Source organism: Falco naumanni, chromosome Z (assembly GCF_017639655.2).
Source record: "Falco naumanni isolate bFalNau1 chromosome Z, bFalNau1.pat, whole genome shotgun sequence".
NCBI classification, from domain to species: Eukaryota; Metazoa; Chordata; class Aves; order Falconiformes; family Falconidae; genus Falco; species Falco naumanni.
This window is the reverse complement of record NC_054080.1, coordinates 4705114-4728563: the sequence shown is the minus strand read 5'-3', so window position 1 is coordinate 4728563 and position 23450 is coordinate 4705114. Positions and strand designations below refer to the sequence as shown.

Sequence of the window (23450 nt, the reverse complement as noted above, 5' to 3'; positions counted from 1 at the left end):
GTGTTGTTGGCAGCGGTGAAGCACTGTGTTCAGCCCAGGAAAACATATATATTGTTGTGTAGGTAACAACTGGCATTCAGGTGATGGTGTGAGGGTGCCCAGGAGGGCAATGGTTGCCTCTAGGTGAGGCTCCACCAACATACCCTCCGCTGAGAGTCCCACCTACCTCCCATTGGCTTTACACTTCGCCACCCGCATCTCACCCCAGGGATATGTCCTTTAGTTTGGGCCTCCAGTTGAAAGCTGCAGTCTCAACCTCTCCATCACCAAGGGGTCAATTAGCAGGTTTTATAATTATCAGACGGGACACCTGGTAACCTGCCTTAGCAGGAGGTCAGGAGCGGCTTTCCTGAGGGGTGGCCAGAAAGATCTGACTGTGGCTGACAGGCTTTTTGCCTCCTTCATAGACATCACGGGACAGACTTGGTAGCTGGAGGCCTAACTCCTTTAAGTGTTATGGCTCAGATAGAGACGCAGCTTTAACTTGTCAAAAAACTGCAGTTGAAAGCTACACCAGCTGATCCTTACAGATAGGGTATCTGGTGGTAGGCGGTTCCTTTGCAGTGCTTATAAATAAAATTGAGGGTATTTAATCTCACTTACTCTGTGTAATCTTTCCTTTGTACAGCTGAGGCAGTGAAACAGTTCCTGTATTAAGTCATGGTCAGACATCCAATGGTTCCCAGGTTCATTACCACATGCCTACAAGTGCTTAATCCTTGACTTCACCCCACGCTACACTGGTGCAACTGAAAATGTTTTTACTGAAGCTTTCCTCCAATTCTTCCAGTTTTCTTCAAACCAATGCATCTTGGTGTATAGATGAAGCCAAGGATGTCCTGCAGCTTGCAAGAAAGCCAATGTCTGAATTTAGACATTGCTCCAGAAGGAGTTACCAACTTCCACGACTCAGCCTTGCCAGACGTTTGGATTTAACCTGAACGATGTGTGTTTCTGGGTAATTTCCAGTTTTACGGGTTTGCAGTGCAACCTGGATCCTTAAAAGTCCAGGTGTAAGTAGCATATTCTTGTGAGGATACTGATACATTGCCAAAGTATATTTCATGCTTCATCCACTCCCAAACTCACTCTGAACCAGGCAACAGGAAAAAAATCCAATTTCATCACAAGGCACACCACTCTGAATCCCAAGGAGAGAGAAACACCAGTTACATTGTGCATCTGCTTGCAGGAGATGCTTTAGGAAGGACCATGACTCTGGTCCAAGATATCCTGCAGAGAGCAATGGGCTTGGACCCAGATAGATCTGCCCTGACTACTCTTTGTGATAATGTTTGTTGGGAAGATTAAGAAGAGAGAAATAAGTGCTAAATTGCTGTGAAATAAAAGAACAACAGCAAAGAGAATCAGTGTAGTACAGCAAGGTTATTTGCATAACAAGTTTCCCACCACTTTGTATGCAGGTATGTGCATACACAAATGTACATACAAACATCACAGCATTACTTAACCAGTTGTGAGGGTGCTTTTCTAGCATCAGCATCTGTATTTCTGGGTGAATTACAATGGATATTCTAGTGGGAAGAAAACCCACCAGGCCCTAAAAGTAGGCTACTGAGCCTGATTTTGCTGATTTAGATGTGTGGTAAAACCAGCAAGTCCTATTGTCAACAACAGGAGATGCAATAATCGCTTTTTGGAAAATCAGGTTCTTTGGGAGCAAAATTTTCCAAAACCCTTGAACAGGGTTATAGGAGAACTAAACCACTTTGCTAACTCTACTGACGTTGAAAAAAACAGGGAAGCTTTCAGGTTCATGAACACTTCCTAACATCCAAGACTCATAAAAGATATTGTCTTCCTGTAAACTTTGCCTCTTGCACAGGGGCCATCACGGCCACAACAGAATTATTACAAAATTGACTTAGAGAATGTAAACGTTTTATTTTTATGGGCCTGAAATTAGGCTCCATTTTTTGATTGACATGACCATGTACATTCTCACTTAGGGCGTTCCTGATTTACAGTGATGGTGTATTGGGATTAAGCTGGCTTCAAGATTATTTCATTTTGTAGATCTAATTCTGCTACTAATAAAATCGGTGAGACGTACATCACTGATGTCTGAAGAAGCACAACAAAGCCATATTGTTTGGATAAAATATATCAAGCAAAGGTTCTTCCTGTAATTTTGAAGGCTGGTTCAGACATAATTTTCTTTTATAGTTTCACTTGCCTCCTCACTGACACAACTCATTTGCACTCTTCTACTTCTTAAACACAGATTAAATGCCATAATGTATCAGACGTCTTCACATGAGGCCACTCATTAACAAAGGAAGTGTTTAGCTGCAGCAATATTGCAAAAATAACATTCAGCTTTTTGTGAATGAATGACAGAAAATTCTTGTATTTAACAGTTAAGAATAGCTTTGGTGATCTCACACACTGCTATAAATCATATCAGAAACCAAGTGTTGTAATTTCCACTCACTTTTTTGACCAAGAAGTCTACATCTGGCCTTAAATGTAGTACTGATTATTTTTATTTTTTTAGAGACTGCTAATTACACCAAGTCAAGCTCATATGTTGTTAGAGGAAGGTTAATTGGCAGTAGTAAAAATCAACCTTTTGAAACTCAAACTGCAATTAGACCAGATTGTAATATTTTTGCAGTTGTAATAGATGCATATTGTGTTGTTCAAAACTTGACATTTTAATTACATTATCTGGTTCTTTAGATAAACAGAAATAATTTTTAAAACATAAAAGACTTGATGACATAATTTCGTTTTACCTTTCAACAGTTTCAAATGAATCAGTTTACAAAGAAGGGATTTAGATAATATTTTCTTCTTTCAGATTAAACCCCAACCAAACAAACAAGAAAAAATGAACCAAAAAAGGAGGGGGATGGATAAGCAGGGAAGAGGCAAAGGGTGTGGGAACAGTTTACTATTCTGATAGTGCAATCTCTCATGCAAGGATTGCTGCAATACTCTTGGAGCAATTTTAGTCTAGAATGAGAATTATTTGATGGGTTTACCCAGTAATTAGCAAAATCCATAATCAAAACAACTGATTCTTTTCTATTGGGGAATCTAAGAAACTGAGCGCATCTGTTAACAGCATACGGTCAAGTGGCGTGCAACTGGCTTGCTTTGTCATAGCGATGCTAGTAGTGCCTGATAAGAGAGGGGGGAAAAATCAAGCTATCATGGTGTCAACAGCTGAGTTAATGTAAAAATAAAGTAATATTTATCCTGTAGGAGCAGTAACTGTGTTGTACTCTTGAATCCCATGGCCTACGATGTTGTCAGCCGTGAACACAACCAGACATGCTGAGCTGGGCCTGGCATAGATAAGCAGCTTGTGGTACCTCAGCACGGGCTCAAAATGAACTACATTTAATGATTGCATACTTTGCCATTTGTAAATGATTTTTAGCTCTTTTTGGTATTCTTGTAGCAGGCAACCTTGCTGGCATCTTGAACATTTTGGGGTTGTTTATTGTTTTGCCTGTTGCTGATGGTTAGCAGAAGAGACACTTTCAGGTTCTGTTTGAGGAACCTCAGGGCTCTCTTTTAGGCAGTTCAGCCTAACGGAATTAAGCCTGACATGTTTCAACTCTATTTCTTTATAAAATAAACATAAAACGATGGTTTAGATTTCTAATAAAACTCTTGAACCGTGTGAGACTCAAACTTTCACTGTTCCTTTACACGTCTGTAAATAAAGACCATAAAAGAAGAGTACAACAGGATAAATCAACACGAATTTGAAATCCACTGCAGCATATTAAATGGCGTGGTCTCACTGAAAGAAAGGGCAACCCTGCAGCTTCTTGCAGTTTGAAGCTAATTGTTTTCGTCAGGATGGGAACGTCTGGAAGTCCACTGCAGTGTCCCACCAGCAAGGCTTCAGTAACTGAGCCGGCTTGTGGAGAATGAGCCCACTTTGTAGTGACACAGCGGGCTCAGACACCACCTATTCTGCTCTCCAAACTGTCATGCATAACAACTTCATTGTGCTAAATTGAACTTGAAAGCAACCAAAGGCTATGAGAAGGAGAGGCTATGAGAAAAGCGTGCTGTCAGCGCTGGCAAAGGCTGACCTGGAAAGTAGGCTCAGAGACAGGAGAATAAAGGACCAGGGCCCATGAACACAGCATATTGTTTCATTTTAAAGTATGATTCCCATACCAGCGAAAGTAGCAAATGTGATGTAAATTTATTTAAATAGATTCTGCCGCTTAAAAGTTTGCCAACCGCTCTTATCCAACTTTCCCAGCTCTCTGATTCGTTACTTACAGTGGGAATATAATGACATATAGTCATCATTGTAACAGCTTCTTTGCAGAGGCACAATGATGATTAATAGCTAGCAGCAAATTTTCACATGGGCTCCGAAGCACTATAGCGTTAGGCAGCCAAACACTCCCAAATCCCCCTTTTCTGTTCCGCTGAAAAGTCCTCTCCTTGTACCTTACAGATATGAACAAAGCCTATCTTAATTCCAGTCAGCTTTTCCTCATTCAAAGAAACTTTCTCTTTTTCATAATTGATTCATGTGCATTTTTTTTTTTCATTCTTTCGCTGAGCCTGAGACTTTTTTTTTTTTGGGGGGGGGGGGAGGGAGGAAATAATTTCAGTAATAACTTGCTTTGCTTTGTTTTTCCCTCCAAAATATATTTCAAGACATTTCTGAGCAAGTGGAGCTAATTCACATTAAAAAGAAACGCAAAACTGAAAAAGAAGCCTTAACTTTCTCTTCACTGAAAGATTATTAATCATTAGCACTGTGGGATGAGCTCAGAAGAACAGCTCTGGTAACTTAAGTCAATGACTGGACAGCAACAACAATGAGCTGCTTCTATTTACTGTATCAATTCCCATTCCCATGAGAAACTTACAGCTGAAAGTGGAAGGGATTCATTTTTCCCTGCAGAATTATTGCAAAGATCAGACAACTTTGAATAGAAACAGTTTATCAAAAATATTTAGAAGTACTCAGAACTATGTTATTTTTATTTCAATTTATTCACTGATGTAAATTTATTGTTTTTCCACAAATATCCTTTCCACACTGATAGTGAAAAAACGATTCATCACTTTCAGTGTTCTAATACTACACCTTGAAGGAATTACACTTGATTTACACCAAAATGAGCATAGGGCAGATCAGCAGGAAATAGTTTTGGTTTTTTTCATTAGGAAAACACTTTTAAAGAAAAAGAAGAATTTCAAAGCACTATTAGAAAGTTAAAATATACAAAGAACGTCAGTCTGTTTTGCTTCCCTTATGGAGGAAATTAGTTACAACTCTATAGCTCCATGTACGCATCACATGCACTGTTAACGTTTGGCTTTGGCTTTGCACATTATTGGTGCTTTACATCAGATTTGATCTGTCCAACCCAGGAAAGCATTTCCTTGCCATTTGCATTTTAGGTATAAAATAGACAAGAATGGATTTTGAAAGTAGTATAGTATCTAGGAACAAATAATGTTTGCTGAAATCATTTCATAGAGTATGTGAGATGAAGAAGTAAATACATTCACCATCAATCCTCTTTTTCATGCATGTTCTTAAAAGAGAATACTATGGCCAAGTTGCCCATCAATTCGGTGAGTTCATTTCCTAGAAGTTATTAAAATTTTACTCTTAATTTTGCTCCCAACATACTCTTTTGAAAGAATATAAAATGTGAACAATTTTTGATTGTTTTTCATTTGTGCAAAATTTTCATGCAGTTTGTTTCAGGGATGAAAGCTTCTAGTGAGACAAACCGCGTGGTAGATTGGGTTTATAATTTTCATCAAAAATCTTATGAATACTTAAGAAATCACATATCATAATTTCTCAAGAGATCAAATATCTACTCAATTTCTTTCTGTTACAGCATTTTGCAAGCAGGTTTGCTCCCTTGGTATGTTTCAGAGATTTTTACCCTGGTGTAATTTAGCAGAATTACACATGATTTAATATATGTAACCCAAGACTTGATTCAGGCTCACAGGACTTTTGTCAAGTGTTATTAGTATTCAGTGAAGTATTACAAAGTTGGGATGCTTTTGCTGTATCCATGTGTGAGATTCCTTCCTCTTAACTGAAAGATATACTGCATTAAAAAAAAAAAAAAGGTGTTGTTTTCTGCAAGTGATTTCATTTTGACATTTAATTGGAATTGTTTGACATTTAATTGAAAGAGATAAAAATAATGCAAGTCCTAATACATGTCAGTGTCTTTTATAGAATAATGCTTGCATTGCAGCTATTTGAGGGGGACTACCATTGAAAATATTCCTGGAGAAGTGGAAATGTAAACCTGCATATGGATGAGGGTGATCTGTTCACTGGTTTATGGACCCCAGGTTCCTCAGATGGAGTCACAAATCCACCCGGTGCCCCTGTGAGCAGTGTTTGTGTTTGGAACTCTAAATTTGCTGCAAAATATGTAACATCTTGTATAGTCAGCGGGCTCCCCATTGACTATGCATCTGAGAAGCCTTCTGCGTGTTGTTTATTTCAGCAAATACGTAGAATACATACACGGTCCCAATAGCCTCAGACAGCAGTATGCAAATAACCAGTGTGAGGGGCTAAAATCTCAGATGACATACCCTTTTCAGGATGTGTCAGCATGAGCACATTCAACATGTCAACATGTTCATGCATCCTAATGTGCCTTTCGGAGGACAGCAGAATCCCAGCACAGCTAGGGTTTTACAGCTAGGAGGCTGTGCAAAAGTGCAGTTGTTCCACTTTTTGGTGTTACATACGTACTGGTTTCACAGAGCAGAGCTTAATGCAGCTGCAATGTCAGATGGGAAAAGTTCTTCCACCAGCAGTGTCTAGCGACTGATTCTCCAGTGCATGATGCTTTATGGTATGGAATATCCCTTTGGCCAGTTGGGGTCAGCTGACCTGGCTGTGTCCCCTCCCGGCTCCTTGTGCACCTGCTCCTTGGTGGAGCATTGGAAACCAAAAAGTCCTTGATTTACATAAGCACTCCTTAGCAACAGCTAAAACATCAGTGTGTTGTCAGCACTATTCTCATACTAAATCCAAAACACAGCACTGCACTGGCCAACTAAGAATTAACTCTATCCCAGACAAAACCAGGAGATCCCACCTTGAAGAATGTTCATTCCCCTTCCACCATCAATCCTGAGATATCTTGATATGCACTAAATCTTTCTGTGATTTCCCCAGCACAACCCTACTCCTACCCAAACAACATGACCAGCATGGCAGTTTCAGGTTTGCAATATTAAGAAAATATTGAAGTACCTATACTTGCTTTTAGTGGAAAAAAAGGGTCTAAAATTGCCGTCTTTACTCACACTGTGAGTGGTAACTTATGACGTCAATGAAAAAGCTGATGCTATAAGTAACCATTAAGTGGGAATAGGGGTCAGAATCTACTTCTCATGGTTTGGGGAGGCAAAAAGTGATCATTTTGTGTCTTTTCTATTGTCATTTGCACTAAATATATTCCTTCCCTCTCGTCTACCTTCAGTCATTAATTTTTTCTGCTACCCGTTCTTCTTTCCCAGATCTTGTACTCTTAAATGATTCTTCTTTTTCCTCCATGGGTTTTTTTCCCTGGAATCTGGAGAAACCTCATTCTTGTTCCCTGTGCACCCACTTGGACTCCCGCATTGCCTTTTTCCATACCCCTTGCAAATTCTCTTTTGCTGAGTTCCAGGCCATCAGAGGTCCATATCTCAGTCCCTCTTTTCTTCAGATCAGCATCCCAGTTTGTTGCCTCTTAGTTTGGCCGCAGCATATGGACTTGCAGGCCCTTCAATTTCAGCAGATTTTAGTCACCTTTTTTAAGCTTACAGTATTCTGTAGCAGTCCCAAGCTCCAGCGCATTGAAGATCTCAGACCTCGTGCGCCTACTAAAGTGGTGTAATTGTCTCTGTAAAGGCTCAGATTTATAAGGAAGGGTGTCTGCATAGTCCTTCAGCTCCTCCTATCTTAAATTAAATTTTGTCATTCCAGATCTACACAGTTGCACATTTCCGAGTTACTCTGTTTTATTACCCAGTTCCAGATCACTACTTGTTTCCTCTGTGGGCTGTCAACCTTGTGATGAACCTAGATTAAATATCTGGATTAAAAGTGTTCCAAAGCTGGTGAACAAATACATTTAATTATCTTGGGAAACAGCACTGTGAATGTATTGGCATTGCATTTTGTGCTTCTTCTCAGCTGCAATGGCCTTTGTTGATCATAGAAGACCAAAAGCTGAAACAGGTGAAGAAAACCTATTTCAGTTCAAAGTCTACCCAAGTATCCAGAGAACAGCTTTTTACTTCTAAATTTCAGCTCTGAAAGTCATGAAATATACAAAAAGTCTTCCCAAAGGTTACCCTAGAACAAGTCCCTGTCTGCCATTTTCTGATTTTTATTTTTGCCCTGGTTTCTGTATGTTCTTTAGGTTATCAGGAAGAGCAATAAATCATAAGTATCATTAACATCACACAGATATGCCATGACTTCATGTTTCTTGAATTATTCTTTTAGTCCCTTGCTGACAGTTTGTTTTAACTGCTCTAAAGGCAGACAGTGCTATCTGTCCAGAATTTGACTATTCCTGTTTTCCCTCGCTCCCACCTTTAACCTTTTACTTTCTGACTCTCATGGAATCACCAGCCTTTGTATGCTTATACAGTAACGGACTTTCTCAGAAAGGAATCTCCTCCCAAGCATAACACATCCTATTTCTCCAAACTCTTAAAGCAAACAGTCTTCTGCAAAGAGGCACTTTGCACCCGTCAGGATATAAGGAAGCCAGCAGGTTGTCCACTATGGGTGGAATCAGCCCATGTTGCCACTTGCCTGGACATGGTGCAAGACAAAGCTCGGTAAAGGATGGGGGAGGATGATGTGAGTGAACACCGAGGGGAGCCACCTCGTGAGCAGCAAACCTGTGTGTATTGTGATGGTGGAGGAGAAAAGACTGGGAAAGGACACGGAGAAGCTACGGGTTATCACAGCTGATGATAGGAAGGAAGATAAAGCAGATGGCTGCTGGAGATATTGGAAGGAATCAGCAGGATTAGCATATAAAGGTGTCCTTCCCTCATCAACTCACAGGAGACAATCAGTCCACATTTTCATACTATGAAAGGGTTTTTCAAAGTTTCAAGAGAGGCACTGGAAAATTGGAGCTGGTCCAAGCTGGGAGCAACAAGGTGATCAGAGTGCTGGGGAGCCTGATGTATAGAGAAAGGTTGAAGGAATTGGGTTTGTTCAGCTTGGGGACGATAAGGCTCAGGGGATCAAAATCATCTCATATCTGAAAGGTGGTTATAGAGTAGAAGCTTCACAACGATGCATGGTGACAGGACAAGAGGCAAGGGGCACAAGGTGCTTCAGGGGAAATGCTGTCTGGCTATAAAAGAAACTTTACTAAGAGCACTGAAATACTGGAACAGTTTGCCCAGGGAAGTAGTAGAGTCTGACTTGTTGGAAATACTCATGTCTTGGCTTGACAAGGCCCTCGATAACCTGATGCAAAGCCCAGAAGGTTGCATCAGGTGATCTCTGGTAGTTCCTTCCAACCTGGACTTCTCTATGATTCTGTGACTCATATTAGAACCGACTTTAGCATATGGTTAAAATCCTGGGACTAAGCTAATCTTAAAGGCTGTGTTAAAAATCAGCATAGAGTTAAAATACCAAAATAAAACCATATATTTTAAAATTACATTCATTTAATAACGGTAAGTTAGGTAGTTTGGTAGTTTGGTAGTGTTTGGTAGTGCTAAAAAAATGGAAAGTTCCAGGCTGATATGCTCAGTCTTTCAGCCATCATTCCCCACTCTCACCTCAAATCTCTCTGCCTTGTAGGTAGCTCTGTCAACTCATCTGTATCAGTTGTTTATCTGTCAAGCAAGAATAAAATACTGTGAGTTTCAGTTAATGTAAATAAATGGCTTTGATGGAAATGTTTATTGCAAAAGCCATCAGATGATGTAATTTTGTAAAAACTGAATTTTAATTGCTTTGATTGTATACCACTGTGACTGGTGTCACTACACATCTTTTATTGTAGCCCCCTTTGATTCTAACTTCTCATACCCTCTTTATTTGTATTTCAAGTTCCCCAATCTCTCCTCTGTTGTAATCATCAAATCAGCTAGCGCTTCCATTTTGCAGCCTCCCATTTCCTATTCCTTATTTTACCATTTATCCTAAAATAGTTCATTGATTCTCACATCTTAGGGCAGCACAGTGCCTTTAGCCTCACCTCCACTTGGAACAGATCCTTCTCTATGATCTTTCCCACCAAATCCCTTTTCTCTGTTGACCTCCACCCCTAGCTTGTGCCCTTTCCAAGACTTACAAGTTGTCAGGCTCTCTCATTTCTGCAGTGCTTTCTGCTTTTCTGACAGTGTTACTTCTACCGGGATTATTGTCTACAGCTATGTCTCTCTGCAATGTAAGTTCTTCGTCTTCCTTTCCATCATTAGTATTTGCCTCCTGTAAGATCACAAGCACTACTACATCTTCCATCTCTGAAGCCTCATGTTTTTATGCTCTTTTCTATGGAATTAAGAAGGTCAGGTAGCAGGTGATTTCCCTTTTCTGCACATGTTTTCAAATGTTATATTTGTTATATTTGTAAAATACCTGGGCTTCTGTTCCCTGTTCAAGTACCAGTTTTACAGTCTTCTCTGCCTTTTCTGCAGTGTCAGGTCCCTCTGTTCTTGACTCCACTGGAGGAACTAACAAGTTTTCCATCATGTCCAGTCACTTACTGCCTTATTTCTATGCTCTTATCTCCTTCCCTAACACCTTTTCTCTATCAAAACCTGATGGCCTTGTGCCCTTATCCTGCTCTCATCTTCAGGCACATGATGTGCTCTGGATGGAGAAGGGGTTGGGCAGCAGTTGCTGGAGAAGACAAACAGCACTTCAGAAGGACTGTCTGAGCTGTTGATGGCAACTTCTCTTGCTCCTCTCCTGGACAGGATTCTCACTTTGGTACAGAGCACTTCAACATCTGATCAACTTGGCTCCTCTCTGAGTTGAACTCCTTTGGCACAGTGGCCATTTACTCAAGAAAAATTGAAGAAGAAAAAAGGAAATCATTAAAAGACACCCAAATGCTAACAGTCTGTTCCTCCCTCTGCTGGAGCAGGCTTTACATCTCTAGCGTGTTTTCCCACCTCATTGAGCAGTGCTGGTGTACCACCGGTGCAGCGCCTCTTCCAAGGCCAGGCTTCTGAAAGGCATGTCCCGTGTCAGCTTTTCTTCAAACAAAACAGCCAGGTCTGATCTCCACAACTGCAGCAAATGCCAATGTGGAATAAAGGGTGAGGCAGCCCCAGCACACCCGCAGTTACAAACTGTCTGGGGGCTCAAACAGGTTTTGATATAACTTAGATCTGCCTGAAGGTGATCTCAGTGAGCTCTGTGTGTCCCATTGGAACCATTGCACCATCACACTGGATAAAGATCAGAGCAAAAATTACATATTTTTCTCTGCCTTACCTGCCTTGTCATGATCCCTCCCTAGCCAACCACTCCTGTGAACAAGAAATGGCAAATCGTAGCGCGCAGCACAAAACCACAGTAGCCAGACTTGTGGGACATGCCTCCTGGATTAATATTTTTTCTCACTTATGAACACATTGCCACAAATACAACTAAAAAAAGCATGACCTCATTCTTTCAGCATCCTGCCAGAGCAAATGTGCATGTGTAGCTCAGGTTTGCAGTAGGAGTCGCAGCTTTTTCACAGCAGTCTACTCTGGCAGGTGCTGGCGACAGTGCATGCATCAAAAGCCCTAGATCCAGGTTAGGAGTCACCTGGGCACTAGGGCTTCCTCAAGGAAGGAAGATGGGAAGGAATGAAAGATGCTGGCCTACCAGCCATCTTTCTCTTTGAGACGGGAAGAAGGAATTGTGAAAAGTGAGGAATGTCTAGATGAAAAACATGTATTTATCCAGCTTGCCGACCATGACAACATCCCTTCAGAGGTCGGGTTGGTCAGGAGCAGCCCTTGACTCACAAAGCTTCAGTGATACAGACATGAAATATCACAAGAAATGGCCCCTGGAAACGTGAGCTTCTTTTTGAGCCAGCCTGGCTCAAACAGAAATAGAACTACCATACAATGGCCACCATGTGACTGACCTTTACCATTTGTCTCAATGAACTAGGTATGAACTTGAAATACGCAGAATGGTGTGATGGGGGGATAAACCAAACCTGCAGAAAACAGACAAAGCAAAAAGCTTTTAAGGATCACAAACAAAATTGTGCAAATCTGTTAAGTGCTTGTTCATGGATGTGATTCAAGATGTGCAGCGGTCCAAGCTGGGATGGGATTGGACAAAGGTTTATGGAAGTAAAACATTCCCTGAAGAATTTGTGTTGATTTCACATATATTTTTTGCTTTTTAACAGAAAAATAAATATTGGAATCATGCCTGAGCCACAATATCTTTTTGGTGTGAAAAACTTGTGCTCTGATGCAGAGATTCCAGGTGCTTGTGTTTGGCAACTCCAGGAAATAAATTCTGTGGAACACCAGGAATAATATAAAAATGTAGCATCTGTCAAGCTATCAAAAAGAAATCAAACTTTCAATATGTAGGTAATAATGCTACGATCTACAAAGGTGCTATAATATATTATATCCAAGACAGTAAGTTATAAACCTACTATTTTTTCTGAACAAAGAATCTTTGAGAAGACAACCTTTCATCAGAAATCTTGGTAAACTTACATCAATGAACTTAATAAAATTGGACCTGATGCTGCTCTTAAATGTCATAAAATTGCCTGCATTTTGACATTTCCCGTATTGGTTCATGTTTCCCCATGGAAATATACCAAAGTAAAAACCAGAAAAATCTTGAAATCTTCTTCATGCTTTTGATAAAATACTTTCTTCAAATAATGTTTAACTTGCAATAACTCTTCAAGCCATGTAGAATAGAGTATTTTTAACTTCTTTCTCCATCCTCCGAGCAGTTGTTAAAATAAAAAGAAAGCAATTGAAGTATCACCTACATGGTAGACAACTCAATTTGTTGTTTTGCTGCAAGGTAATCTATACATGCCAGGGTATACAGTGAGGTCTCTGTATCTCTTATGACAAAATTGCTTCAAGGTGAAGTTTTTAGTTGCAAAATTTAGTTTAATTTCCTTTTTGATGGAATATTATACTTTTAAGACTAATGTTAACTATTAATTTGATATGAATTGCAGCTTTTGTTTCTTGATATAATAGTATTTCTCTATTATGTAAAATATGCAGAAACTCCAATTTTCCTTTCTGTTCAAAACAGATTTTCATTGGAGTTTATGTGAATAGTCTATTCTTAGTGATTCTTACAATCTTATGAATTCTTTAAGGTTTTTATCTTTGTCACATTTCAAATAAATTGAAAAAAACTATTTAGTTTAAAGGTGTTAGGAGTGATCATGAACACCACAAAGCAACTTATTTTCTACTCTTTTTGGTCAGATAGCATTTTCAGATGATTGAGATTGGGTCCAGCTCTCTGCTGAACTGAAAAAGGATTGGTATTCTGTCAAACATAAAAGTGGTATTTAACAGAGGAAAGACATCTTTAGCTCGTCCAAAATCTCTCAGGAGGATAACTTCATTAAATATATGAAACGTATATTTTTTGTTGTTGCATCCCCTCTTTCTCCTCAGTGTTCTTTATTTTTCCAAATGTTTACTGTTCTTTAGATTTTTTTTATAAAGGGAAGGGGGGAAATGTGATTTGACCATGTCTGTGTTGAGAACTAGCTTCAATACTCTTTATTGTTAAGAATGTAACCAGATGCTTAACTACAGTGTTTGATCCTCTGTGTTTCAGTCAAAAGCTCCTTTTTAAATCATAGATAAAGCAAGGTCAGAGGAAAGGCATTGCCTTGCTTTATGAACTGAGGAAGTAATCTGGGTGCGTGTTTTGGAGATATCTAACTCCCCACATAAGAATAAAGCTAAATCTGGAGCTAGTTTCAGGTTTGGCATCTTTCACTGAAAGTTGGACCTTGTGAAATCCAACGCAAGGTAGAACTCACGAGCGGGGATTTTATTTTGTAAGGGTGTAATTGCACTAGTCTGTTCAGTCCTAAGCCTTATATATCCCCTTACCCTCCTTCACTTTGTACAATATTGCTATAGTTAACTAGTAGAAGTTTATGAAGACCTAAATGTTAGTTTTTACATAGGCTTATGTGTGTACAAATTAGCTTTGTGGCACTCTGTCTGAATTATATCGGTCAAGATGGAATTGGAGAAATCTTTATTTGTTGTATTGTAGCAGGAAATCTGGAGGTAAATGATACTAACAGCGGAGTAACAACTTAGTTTACATGCTACTACTCTAGAGGTACAATGTTTTTTTTGTTGTGTGTTTGCTTTTATGCCTAACCTCTGTTACAGAATGTTACAAACCTGGTGAAATCAATTAAGACGTTTTTCTTCCACATTTTTTTCAAGCAAAATAAAGCCACTTGCTATTATAATTGTCCTCTCTGATCCTGATTAAATTCTAAAGTATGGATGCTATATTGTACATAACTTCCATGCTGCAACCATGTCAGGCAGTTATATGTCATAGGTACATGTATTGTTCCATCTACTCTTTGACCTGCCTTAAAACATTTGGCCATGATCCAAATCCCACCAAAATCAATGAAAATATTTTCACTGATTTCATAAAGTTTCAGACCTGATCTGTAGTAAACCTGTCTAGGGCATCATACGCACCATTTCATCCTTCAGCTACAGTACAGTTAGTTTTTCTTTTTTCTTCCCCCCCTCCCCCCCGTGCTTGGCAGCTTGAAGTTTTTGCTGTTCTGCTTGTATGAACTTCACAGATTGTGCATCAGGGCAGCAGAATGAATGGCCAGAATCCTTTGACCTATGCACTGTCAGTCTCAACCTTTGGGTCAGATCTACCATCAGCACTGGAAAGGAAATATTCATAAAAGCACTTATCCTCATGCAATACCCAGTCAGAATGCTGTCTAGGGGCAGGAGATGATACTCCTTTCCTAGAAGGTTGTGTTGCTTCTGGACATGAAAACCTGAAAGATTTCATGTTGCCTACCCAAGTTTCTCTGGATACTGCTGCTCTGAAGTTTCCGAAAGTCTCCTCAAGATCTCTGGGAGCAACACAGATGTAATCATCCAGCTCTAATTACAGGAGAAATGGGGCAGGAGGCTGCTGGAGCAGCAAACAGCAGCCACCGCTGCTTGTTTTGCTTGTGTCCCTGTCCTGGAAAGCCAGGATGTCCACTGTTTCTGTGATGGGGCGTCTGGACCTTGAGGACCATCAGTACTGGGGTTGGGGAAGCAAAAATCGCAGTCCCTGTTACCTTCCCTGAAGAGCAGTCTCAGCCCTTCAGAGCTCTCTGATGAGCTATGCCATGAGTACACATCCTCCTTTGATCTGGTACTGTCACTGGGTGATGATGTTCAGTTTGGTCCAGATGACTGAGAAACCTAGACCTTGCTGTGTGTGTGGGTGCCGGCAGGCAGAGAGAGCACTGGTGGCAGGACCTGGCCAGTTCTCCTCTCCTATAGCACTACCAATGCCAACCTCCTGCAAGCCTGTGGGTCAGGCCAGGCCACCAGGCAGAGGAGGTCCGGTTCTGTGGGTCTTCACATTTAATTCTGAAGGAAAAGTTGGTACCAACCTGTCCTGGAGGCTGTAGGACAGCCTTTGTCTTCTGCTGTTTTATCCATAGCACTGTGTGCACAGAAGTGCTTTAAAACAAGTAAATCTAGTTTGAAACATCGGGTTTTCCCTTCCTTTGTCCCTAATGTTATCTTTGATGAGTTCTTTAAGGAACTAGGGTAAAGGTTTCAGACTGGTAGTTTTGGTTGCTGAGTTTTGGGGCTTTTTTTGTTTATGTGTTGCTTTTTTTTGGGTGTTTTTGTTTGTTTGTTTGATTTTATTTATTCCTTGGAGGTGGGAGATGTGTCAAAGCAAGGACACAATTTCAAAACAAGGTCATCTTTCCCCACCAGCTAGGTGAGTTTTTCTTGAAAATCTACAGCAGAATATGAAAATCCTCCTGTAGTCTGTGGGAAACCGGGGAGAGGAGAAAATATGTGAACAATGCTGCTGGAATACCTAGAAAACCAGGAATCAACTGCCTCTAAATCTCCTGAGTTCATATCTCTTTTTAAAGATTATTTTAGAATAAAAAATACAATTTTATCCGTCTTCTGTCTGAATTTCAAGTCATTAGATTGTATCCAGGCCACATTATCCAGCTTTTCCTTGCAGCTGTAAAGGCTAGAAACTGTGTTTTTTTTAAAATAAAAACAGGGATGTCTTTCCTGGTTGTTTCCAGATTTCTTCTTTTCACATATCCCCTTGCTTTCCAGGAATGCACTTCTCTCTATAGTCCCTGAAATATTGTTCAACTCCAGCCAGATCACGGGAATTAGACACATCACAAACTTGGCTTTTAGTCAAAATCTATACGGAAATGGACAATATGGATCGATTTCACATTATAGCTTTCAGCTAAACGACAGATCAAGTGCTGCACAGAGATCACCTTGCATTCCCTGGCCGCGTACGGACCAGGGAATAACTCCTGCTCCCATGGGATAATTGCACTTACAGTAGTGTCAGGTGACTGGAGGCTCTTGGTATCTGTTGGCCAAGCTGAAGAAAACAATAAGGCCCATTTAGCTTCAGATGCAGCCCAGAAGTTCTGGGGAATGCATGCCATCCCCATCCCCATCATGCCTGCACCTCTCCTCTCACTTCCATTCGCACTGAACTCACGCAGCAAAGTAATATCACTACACAGGGAAGAAGGAAATCTCGAAATACAGCCCAGCAAGATGAGGGGTATTTGAGCCAAAGAATAGGGAAAAAAATGAAGTATGGAACAGATGGAATTTGAAATAATTATAGATTTTCTTGGAAGGAATTAATTCTCTCTTTTGCCCCACAAATTTATAACATACATTTTAAATTCTTTTTTCTGATACCACCTAAAAGGCAATACTACATTGCCACAAAATGCTGATTACTAGGGCTTTTCTGGACAAACAGTTTTTCAGGGACAGGTCTTTTGTTAGGCTTGTGAAAAGAAGTTCATTTGGCCTAGATACACAAAATGGCAGTTTGCAAGATAATTTGCTATCTTAATTTGATATCATCCGTACACCAGCTGCATAAGGAACGGGGTTCAAAGGCAAACGAAATGTAACTGCAGAGAAGTTTAGCACAGCAGATCTGACCCGCGCCTGTATGACCCAGGTGTGCTGCTGGGGTAGACTCAGCAACTGCATTTCTAGATCGTCTGTGGTAGAAAAAACATGATTTTTTTCAGAAAGATGAAATCCAGATTGACCAGAGGAAGCGTGTGCCCAAGTTTTAAAAGCTGTAACTAGCAGAAGAAAAGAACAAATCGGTTCTTCCTTCTGTCAGTTAATTGTGACTATTGGACAGCAAGCAGCAGAACTGAGATTTCCCCTGAGAAGGAAGATTCAATTTGAGAAGGATTTTTGAAAGGAAAACATGTAATTTTATAAATACACGAAGAATGAAAATTATGTGGTTTTCTGACAATACTTCAAACGCTGAACAAGTAAGACTGAAAAGATATGCTCTCTTTGAAACGCCTTAACTCCTTTTTTGCTTTAGTTGCTTAGTTGTTCCACCTTGCTTTTCCTCCTGATTCCTCTATCATGGAGGTGGGTAGTAAACAGGCTAAAAGTACTGCAAGGCTCTTCTGCATTTTTTCCTGTCTGCATCTGATGTGATTTTTTTGCACTGTATGTGATATTCTCCTTTCCCAGTGGCTGAAAACCCTGGTCAGTGGGCAAGGCATGTCATGGAGCTGCTACTGGAAAGGATTTTCTCTGTCTGCCTTTCTGGTCCCTCCACACTTCCTGCACATTTTGGTCTCAGCTCCAGACCAGTTACATTGTGTGTCATTATTTGGGAACTAATAAATGCAATTACATAAATAAGAAACTATTTTTTTCATCCAGAATTTGTAACTGAGTTGTATATTTTACAACAATAAAAGCACACGCACTGGACATACGGGAAAAATAAGAGCAGATCAATACAAATATAGCAAAATTAGATTATTTTCCCTTCTTTCCTTCGTTCCCCTTCCTCTACAGCACTCCAATGTCTGGCAACCATTTGGGTCAGAAAATTATAGATAGGTAAACAACGACCTCTATTTCGTTAATATTTTAATAACCATAGATACAGAATCACACTCAGAGATTACATTATACTAACCATTCTTACAAAATGTTTTTTTTTCAGCTTGTTATATATTGGCTCTGCTGGTAAGCATTCAGGCTTTCTGCCAGGAGAGACCAAATAAAGCTGTGTAGGATGGTTTACCTTCTATTAGGCTAAATTTAAACCACTCTTCTGTGTTCTGGTGTCTTTAACGTGGACAATTGTGCTCATGAAGTTTAGTCCGTACTGCAGTTTGCTAAAAACTGCACATGCAAGCAATGGAAAGAAAGATGTGTATTTTAATAGGTTAATGGTGTATAATCCACCCTTCTGCCTTTCCATTGCCACCTGTGAACAAGAACTGAGAAATGGATCTGTACTATTTATTTAACGTAAATAATAAGATTCAGAAATGAATAGAATGCAGGAAATATCATAAACTTAAGCTCCAGAAAGAGACTACTTGAGGAAAAAAATTTTGATTTTCTTCCTCGAAATTAGTCATGACAATGTAAGATGACATACTGATGTGACACTGAATATATTTTCTATACCGAAATCGTCACAAGCCCACTTTAAAAGGAGTGAGGTTCTACAACAGCTTTAATAGAGCGCTGACTTTGTTGGTTCATTATGGCCTTTTTCATATCAACAGTATTAATTATACATTGTAGTGTCTATCAGCTTCCTCCCAGGATGGTCTCAGCTACATGACATTTAAGTTGGGAATATCATCATCGTTTTTGGCTGACAGGAGAGCTACTTGATGATGTGACAGCGTAGATGTGTTTGCCAAAAGCTTTTTGTGTTACAAATAGCAAGTATCAAGACACCTTGTACATAAATGTTATCTGTATTAAGTAAATACAAATATATAGGAGTGTTGCTGAGGAGTGACCTGGCAGATATTTTTCTGCTGTTGTAAGATGCATCTTGCATGGCCCCAACATTCTGTTTATTTGAGGATGATCTCTAACAGTCTCCTCCTAGAACAGATGTGTATTCTGACAGAAATAACAGCTGCTAAGCAAAAGAAGATCAATTTGAAAATTATCAAGGGGGAGGCTGTTTTTCCTTTTGGGAGAAATAAAGAACCAACCTCATGGAAACACAGTAAAACACCTGGTAAGAGTAACCAGTGAGCTAAATCAAGCACATTCAACAATACAATCTTATCTCACCTATAGTAGGCAAAAAACAAGAAATCAGCTTTCCCATATTAATATAGTACATATTTTTATTAGCTTCTCTCCAATAACAAGACCTTTATAAATGGTTGAAAAGCAATCTATCAATATTTATAGTAAAGGCCATAGCCAAGCAGGAGCTGATAGTCAGCCTCAGTCTTTCCCAAGCTGTACTATCATTATTCCTGCAGGTGCTCCAGCAAGAAAATGATGCTCCCGTTATTTCCCTGTCCTTCTCTATTCCTCTAGGTCATCTTAGGCCTGCAAGGGGATTTTGAGGCCCACAAAACTGTTCCTTTGGAGGTAACATCATTGTGGTGGGCTATGGCAGTTGCGTACCACAAGCCCTTGCATTGGAGCCAAGTTTCAGGAGATGACTTCAGAGTCCAAAAACACCCCGTGGGCTGTGGTAGGGACATGGCCTGAATTGTTGTGCTGGCTCAGATCTACCCCTGAGGGTCAGGCTCCTGAGCCCGGCTGAGGTCTGCAACCTCAGACCAGGGCCATGTGTGCTGGGTGCCACGCTCATCTGAAAGCAGATGGCACAGAAAGAGTTTGGTTGCTCCTCTAGGTTGCTTTAGTGCTCAGACAATAGCCAAGCAAAGAGTCAACAGCCTCAGTTCCCTGGCACTACCATAACAGCTCCAGGTTTAAGTTTATGAAAAAAAAACACCAAGCCAACTAAGCAGTCCTAACTAGATTCTTTTCTTCTGGTTTCTGAGCCCTGAGGTTTGAACTCAGAACATTCTAACTAGATCCAAATATTTATGTTTTTTCTGGAACTTGAAGAATTCCTTTCTCCCTACGTCCCCAAAGTGCAACAATTACAATAAAACCAGGAGCTGATAATAACAACTACGTCACAGGTATACAAAGCAAGCAACACACACATGCACACACAAAATAATAAGACTCTAAGAGGAATCCAAGGACTGTGAAAAAAAAAACCAATGAGGCTGAGTTTTTGGCGTTGATTGTTGGTGGATGCTGGAGAAAAGGTTGCATAGGATATCAGGTTCAGTTGTGAATCAACACATCTACCACCACAATATTTTGGTTTTGTAGTCAATGGAAAGACTTCAAAAGATGCCTTTGGGGTTTAAAAAAATAAAAAATATTTAAAGCATCTAGACTAAATGCCTGAAGTCAAACTGTGTGAATACTACTGAAAAGAAATGGAGGGAAGTGACTTAAGATTTTTTACGTTTTCATTAGGAGACACTGAGCTGCTCATTTTGCCAGTAATTTATCAACATTACACGGATGATTTTATATGCTATTAGAGAAATACTAACGAGGAGAGTTTAGCAAAGGAAAAGGCAACATAAGCAGTCTAGAATCATGAGTCTGGTGACCTTGATCAACACAATACAATTTGTTTTGTTTATTTTTTAATTTGAAAGTATGAGAAAGATCTTACCTTACAAAATTAAGAGCAAATACAAGTAGTCTGAGAGGATTTAGCTATTATTCAAGCAGCACCTTTAGATGCTATAGGGCAGCCAGGGAGATGGCAACAGTGGCTACATTTCAAGAGTGATTTCTCCTGGGGAGACCCAGAGGTTCAGCATTTCTCATTTCCTACTCTACCATCCTCTCTTCCATTTCTTCTGTCACATGTGGCATTCACACTGTGTCTGAACTCAACCGAAAACTTTGTTTTTTTCATGAGGTGTTTGAGATATAAAACCTGTATCCAGCTGAATGAGTCTCTAAGGTCATCAACACCTGTGTCTCTCTTTCTTGCCTTTTCCCTTGTTTTGTATTTTGCAGTGAGTGGGAACTCTTACCTCCAAGGTAAGTTTCTCATGTTTTATAATTAACACCCAGAGCCTGGACTTTTTTGAAGCAAGAACTAAAAAGGCCTGATGGCTGCAGTCCATTAACAGTCTCTCAGTACACTTTGCTCTCAACTTATTTGCTTTGAATTGAGACCTTACTCATAATGGAACCATTGTTGCTCAGGACAGAGTACTGCTGCATTAACACGGGTCACTTTGCCTAGGTTTCATATACATTAGTAAATTATGGAAGATCAAATATCCCATGGAGCTGATACATACGGAATTGATCTTGAAGCAACCTCATATTCGCTATTTCAGGCTGAAGATAGGATATTAAAATATCACTTTTGAAAGGCAGTCCCAAGAGCAAAGAAAAATGGTGCCGGAATGTTAAGTGATAAACAAGGTTTGAGATAGGGGTTAACTACTGTAGTTGCAAATAAAGTGCAAACTCAGGCAGCTGACTTGCACATTTGCAGAAAAGGTGCTAGTTGCATGAAGTAGGAATTTGAAAGACCAGAACCGAAAGCTTAGAACTCTGGACAGGGCGTAATTGTATTTAAATAGATAACACAAAATTACAAGGGGAAAAAAAAATAATTAAGAAAAAATGAAGTTATTAATTCCATCTTACATAATTAAATGGAAAAAATGAATGTATAGCATTCCATGGTGTTATATAACAGCTATTAAACGTTTTAACTGAAATTTAATGCTTTTTAAAATATTTCCTTGCATGTTGTATTTTATTTAAATGTTACCTAACAATTAGAGCTGATTCCTGACCAGTCTCAGAAAACACTTATTATCCACGGCACTTCTATCACTAGCTACCGCCTTTACTGTAAGCATTACTGTTAATACTTACATTGTAACAAAATTAAAAGTTTCATCAGCAGTTTAAACATTTATTTATAACTTAACATGTAAAAGTGAAAAGTAGAAAAAGACTGTAAAATATATATATAGATGCCTTATGACTTGCCATGGGCCACACAGAATAGATGCCTGAGCAGCATATCGACATTTCTGGCAAAAATTAGTGGTGATTATTCCCTGTCTCCAAAGATGAGGCACCTAATAATAAATAACCCTTCTTTAGATCTCAGTGTGATGGACAAAGGAAAGATTTAATAATTGCAACTTGGTTGCTGCCCAAGAATCAGTGATTTTGACTTGATTGCATTCAGTGTGAGTGAATGGAGAAAAGGTTCAAGTAGTAGCACTGTATATATTTCATGCTTTCAAACTGGAAGTCTCATGGCAGAGCGAATGTAAGGATATGTTGGAGAGGAATGTTTAGTATTAAAGGCGTGAATTAAACTTATAAGATCATATATAAGGCTCTGTAAGGTAAATTTATAAGACAGCCAACATTGTGCTTACACAAGAAAAACAGGCAACACTGCTTTTTGGCTGCCAAGCGGAGAAGTGAAGGCAGCATATAGAAATTTTAAAAAAATAAATTTAAAAATATGCTACAGTGGGGCAACAAAGAAAATGGATTGTAATAAGTACGAAAGAGAATTTTCATGGAGGTAACTGAAAAGTTTAAGACACCAAAAAGAGATTCATGGTACCTTCACAGAAATAAACAACCAGATACAAGGTTTTGAAAAAGACAGACAGATTTATAAATTTAAAAAAAATAATAATACACTGGGCACAAAACAGATGCTATAAACTTTGGGATACAAACGAAACAAATAGTTGTGATAAACCTATTAGGAGACAGGCAACCCAAAACCAGCCAAAATTATTTCTGTTCTCCATTTGGAAACAATAAGGACATTCTTTTTACATAAGAATGTCCTTTAATGAGGTTAATAAGTACTTTCCAGTCAATTAATAGATGTTAAACAACATCTGCCAGTAGGTCTGAATAACTTTTACCCAAGAGTCTTAGAAGACTTGGCTGGGGAGAGCACTCAGTCACTGACATTAATTTTTAATAAACCCTGAAACAGCAGGGAAATGCCAGAAGAGTGGGAGAACATTGCTGTGCTAATATTCAGAAAGGGCAGTGGTCCTACCCAAGCAACTTGAGCCAGTGAGAAAAAAAGCTGCTTTGGTAATCAGTTGAGAGGGAATTAAAGGCAGCTCACAGGTGATTAAGGGAAATAAATTTTGTCAAACAGACCCAGCTTCTGAATAGAACTACCACTACTCCACCGTGTAAAACAAAAGCTGTTCTCCCCTTCCACTAACCCCAAATGGATGAATGGTAAATGGGTTCAGAACTGGCTAACAGGTGGTTCTAGAAGTAGGAATGTGAAAATAGGGTGCAGGAACCTTCCG

The 23450-nt window shown here is 39.5% G+C and overlaps 1 protein-coding gene across 11 annotated transcripts in view; it reads left to right on the top strand.

Annotated features, from left to right (window-relative positions):
* The window catches only part of LOC121081403, a 134302-nt gene that overhangs the window by 86622 nt on the left and 24230 nt on the right, over positions 1 to 23450 (top strand). Inside the window, exon 4 of one of the 11 annotated variants that reach the window (XR_005825672.1) lies at positions 629 to 3708. The exons of the other annotated variants lie outside the window; for them this stretch is intronic. The gene's annotated coding sequence lies outside the window, so the exon portion shown is untranslated. Of the gene's footprint in view, positions 1 to 628; positions 3709 to 23450 lie in introns of those variants that run through there. 11 annotated transcript variants of the gene reach the window in all.